Raw genomic sequence first — 5146 nt, forward strand, 5'->3', positions numbered from 1 at the left:
CCAAAGTTATTAATATTTTGGAGTTTATATGATCAAAAAGATATTTTGATGCCGATTAGAATTACTCGTCGATGAATAAATTAAATTAACTGCGGTGAATCTTTTACGAAGAATTTAATGCGTTATGGGTGAAATGGTAAATTAACAAATATCTAGATATTTTGAGATATTTGTTAATTATAATTAATATATATAATGAATATATGTTTGGAGGGAAAGGAAAAAGGAAGGAAAAGAAGAAAGAAAAGGAGAAAGGAAAGAAAAAGAAAGAAAGGAAAAGGGAAAGAAAGAAAATCACAATTCCATCTTCTTCCTCTGCTGCCTCGCGTGACCCATTCTCCCTCCTTCTCCCATTTTCATTTTTGTTGCTTCCTTTTCTTCAAGATTAGAAACCCAAGGCTTGGTGGGTGATAAGACAATGAATTCTCAACTTTACTCTTCCTCTTTGATTGAAAACGAAGAAAAACGGTGTTAGGGATTTCAAAATCGTCAAACACAAACCTCCCCGTTTCATCTAGATCTAAGCTTCGTCTCGCGAAGAGATAGAAAGGAAAGTTGCTCACTACCACGCTACGGTGCTAGGGAATCAACTTTGGAGGCGACGTTGCGAGCGGAGATTTTAGCGGAGTTACTCGCGGTACCGTAATCGAACGTTAAAGCTAACGTGAAGGTAAGGGCTCCTTCCAAACTTTTAGTTTGCATTTAGGGACTTATCTGTGGTTGTGTGGAAATAATTTTGTTAGGGTTGAAGTGTTGATTTGGGGGAAAATGAATCTAAGGCTTTATGGGTAAAATCTTAGAGTTAGGTTTTGGTGATATTGATGAATGTTTCGTGGAAAATGAATTTAAACTCATTTATGTATGATTTTGAGTAAATGAAACTTGTTGTGTTTGAGTGGTGGATTGTGTTGATTTGTGTTCGTCGTATTTGACGTGTTCTTAATTAATACTGATGAAATTTGATATGTGTATGGTTGGATTTTGTGGAGAAATGAATTGATGTGTTTTGGTATGAGTTGTGGATTGGATCTGATAATAGGTTTGAGTTGTTTTGTGTGGAATTTGAAAACCATTAGAGTTAAACGAGTATTAAGAATGGGGAATCTCTTAATGTCTACGTTTACTTAATGTTGGCGTGAAAACCATTAGAGTTAAACGAGTATTAAAAATGGGGAATCTTTTAATATCTCGGTTTACTTAATGCGTGTTTGAGAAAATCGTTTAAGTTAAACAAGTATTAAGAATGGGGAATCTCTTAATGTCTTGTTTACTTAATGTTTGTTTTGAAAATCGTTTAAGTCAAAAGAGTATTAAGAATGAAGAATCTCTTAATATTTCTGTTTGCTTAATGTTTGTTGTGAAAATCGTTTAAGTTAAATGAGTATTAAAAATGGGGAATCTTTTAATACCTCGGTTTACTTAATGTGCGTTTGGGGAAAAATTGTTTAAGTTAACTGGATGTTAAGAATGGGGAATCTCTTAATGTCTTGTTTACTTAATGTTTGTTTTGGAAAATCGTTTAAGTTAAATGAGTATTAAGAATGGGGAATCTCTTAATGTCTTGTTTACTTTTTCTGTGGAATTTAAAAACCATTAGAGTTAAACGAGTATTAAAAATAGGGAATCTTTTAATATCTCGGTTTACTTAATGTGTGTTTGGGAAAATCGTTTAAGTTAAATGAGTATTAAGAATGGGGAATCTCTTAATGTCTTGTTTACTTAATGTTTGTTTTGGAAAATCGTTTAAGTTAAATGAGTATTAAGAATGGGGAATCTCTTAATGTCTTGTTTACTTAATGTTGTCCGCTTTTTCTTTTAGTAAATCGTGTTGACCCGTGATAGGTGACACCATGGTAACTGTACTGACCCGTGATAGGTGGTACATTTACGATTCCCGCTTTTTCTTTTAGTAAATCGTGTTGACCCGTGATAGGTGACACCATGGTAACTGTACTGACCCGTGATAGGTGGTACATTTACGATTTCCGCTTTTTCTTTTAGTAAATCGTGTTGACCCGTGATAGGTGACACCATGGTAACTGTACTGACCCGTGATAGGTGGTACATTTACGATTTCCGCTTTTTCTTTTAGTAAATCGTGTTGACCCGTGATAGGTGACACCTCGGTAAACTGTACTGACCCGTGATAGGTGGTACGTTTATGATTTACGCTTTTTAGTAAATCGTGTTGACCCGTGATAGGTGGCACCTCGGTAATTGGTACTTTGGCCTGCGATAGGCGGTACAATTATGATTTACGGCCCTTCGAGGAGGGTTTTGGTTTGGAATTCTGAGTCCATGCATTTTGGCATATACGCATCGCATTAGGGTGCTTGGCACACGAGTCGTGTTTGAATCAAGTTATGATTGAGTGTTATGTATTGATTTTGTGTGTAAGTGTGACTGATTGTAAACTATTTCGAAACTCAAGTTGTCGTGGTAATTGTGTTGGAATTTCTATGTGTTATGTATTGATTATCGTGTATAAGTGTGATGGGTTGTAAAACTATTTCGAAACCCAATTTGTCGTGGTGATTGTGTGGGAATTGCTAAGTGTTAAGATTTGGAGTTGTGTATGAATGTGATTGAATTAGTTTATGTATTTTTGGAAGGATAAGCAGGGAAATCGATTTCCCAATCGATTTGGGAAGTTACAAGGGCTCAACTATTTATAAAATCGATTTCCCAATCGATTTGGGAAGTTATAGGGGCTCAACTATTTATAAAATCGATTTCCCCATCGATTTGGCCATGCAGGAATTCAGCAAAACTGACAAAAATTGATTTGGAAATCGATTGGCATTAAGTCAGTGGCTCAGCTATTCTGTCAATCGATTGCCCAATCGATTGAATTAAGCCCAGAGTTCAAATTTCACTAAAAACCTTCAGGAAATCGATTGGCTTAGTAGAAATTCTTATTTTGAGTTAGATAACAGATTGCTCAATTGATTTATCAATGTCTTGGTTAGTTATGTATTACTTGATGGATTGAGAACTTTATTTTGACTTCATTTTTATTTGGCAAGTGTTATATGAACTTTTAGCATATGGAAAACCCTTTTAAGGTGCATGCTAAGTTGAAAGGTTATTTTGTGCATTTAAAAACTTAAATGTTATGTTATGGAAAACCCTTTTAAGGTGCATGCTAAGTTGAAAGGTTATTTTGTGCATTTAAAAACTTAAATGTTATGTGTTAATTGTTAATTTCGGTTGGTGACCCTTTACAACTATTGTGGAAATTTGGGCTTTGCCCTCAGATGAGAGCCAGGACGATCCTACCAGTTCGTACCCTATGGATGGGAATGTAGATGGGATTGCTTGACTGAAGCTATGTTAGGAGGATCTCACGGGGCGCATGGAGATCACTCAGGGTGTATAGCTATAGTTTTTTTTTGAAGAATGATCAGATTAGGATGACAGAGGGAACAAATGTTTTTTTGGATTACGTTATTTTGAACTGGAAAACTGTACCTTTACTAATATTGTCAGTATGATATCTTAGTTGAATAGGTTTCATGTATCATCTGTTGTTGTGTAAATACTTTGGATTCATATATTTTGAGAAACTTTTCCGCTGCTTGTAAATTATAATGACTCAATTATTTATCCAAAGGTATTACCTTATTTAATTCTCTGATTCATTTTAATTTCTTTTGAAAAAAAAAATACACCCTCGGTTTGAAAATCGGGGTGTTACATTTATCTTCTCTGAGAGTTACTTTAGCATACCCACCTTAGTGGAAGATTGTTATAAGGTTGTTATAGGGTTGTTATTGTTGATTGATATTCCCTATTGTTATTAGGAAGACTCTTGGTGTACCCATTAATTATTATAGTGGAAGTTTTACTGGACTAGGTCTCGTGGTTTTTATTCTCTCAATTTGAGGGAAGTTTTCCACGTTAAAATTGTGTTTGTCTCATATTTAATTTTCTGTCAATTATTATTGCTTTTGGAATTGTATTTTCTGTTTGACAATTTATCTGCACAGGTGGAAAAAAAAATATTCCGCATTATTGAGATAATTATCGCTAATTATCTTTGGTTTTTCCCAACATAAATGCATAAATAATGGAAAAATTAATGCATGGAATAGAGGAAAATCAAGCCAAACGAGGGACACCACATACACTTAATATCTGGCAAAAACATGCATTATATGTGAGATTAGCTGAATAAGACCAGCCATGACTAGATTTTGTATGCTACGAAGTTTTGGACAGTAAAATTATTTTTTTCTATAAATACCAATTGTATATTTCATTTTAGGGAGACAATTCATCAAACTTATCATATTTCCTGCAATTTATCGTTTATCTTTTTGCTTTACTTTTTCGTTGTGCTTTTTTAGTTTAGTAGCTTACAAAAAATTCAACTTCGTATTTAACACTCTTTGGAAGAGTTAAGGAATCCATAATCAAGCCATAATGTTTCTTCACTAGTATAGCTTTCAAATTCGACAACAACTATTAAAATGCAAATTATTAACCACTTTTTTAACTTGTCATAGATTTAGTGAAATTACATTAACTAATTAGAGTACTGTCTCTGGTCTCAAATATACTAAAATATGAGTTAAAGAAATTAATATATTTGATTCAAATCTGGACCAAATACAGGTTGCTAGCCACTTATTTAATATAGTTATAAAATGAATGAAGTATTCAAATATTACATAACCAACTTAAAGATATCTCAATAATATCCAAATATTATGGTTACTTATGATAATCTACTTCCCTTCTCTCCATTAAAATATATCTCTTTTGTTGAACCAAATACATCCTTAATGACTTATATTTTAGGGGTAGATAAAATACTCTAAATGATTAATGAGATATTTGTATACTTCATTTATTTTATAACTATGTTAAATAAGTAACTTGTAAGACCCATAATTTTAAAGTACACTTTATGTATTTTAGTGTATTTTGGTATTGAACTCGGAGGCTTTTTAGCCAAAGTTATTAATATTTTGGAGTTTATTTGACCAAAAAGATATTTTGATGTCGATTAGAATTACTCGTCGATGAATAAATTAAATTAAGTGCGGTGAATCCTTTACGGAGAATTTAATGCCTTATGGGTGAAATGGTAATTTTAATAAATATCTAGATATTTGTTAAGTTATAATTAATATATATATAT

The sequence above is a fragment of the Cicer arietinum genome, chromosome 7 (assembly GCF_000331145.2).
Source record: "Cicer arietinum cultivar CDC Frontier isolate Library 1 chromosome 7, Cicar.CDCFrontier_v2.0, whole genome shotgun sequence".
Taxonomy (NCBI): Eukaryota; Viridiplantae; Streptophyta; class Magnoliopsida; order Fabales; family Fabaceae; genus Cicer; species Cicer arietinum.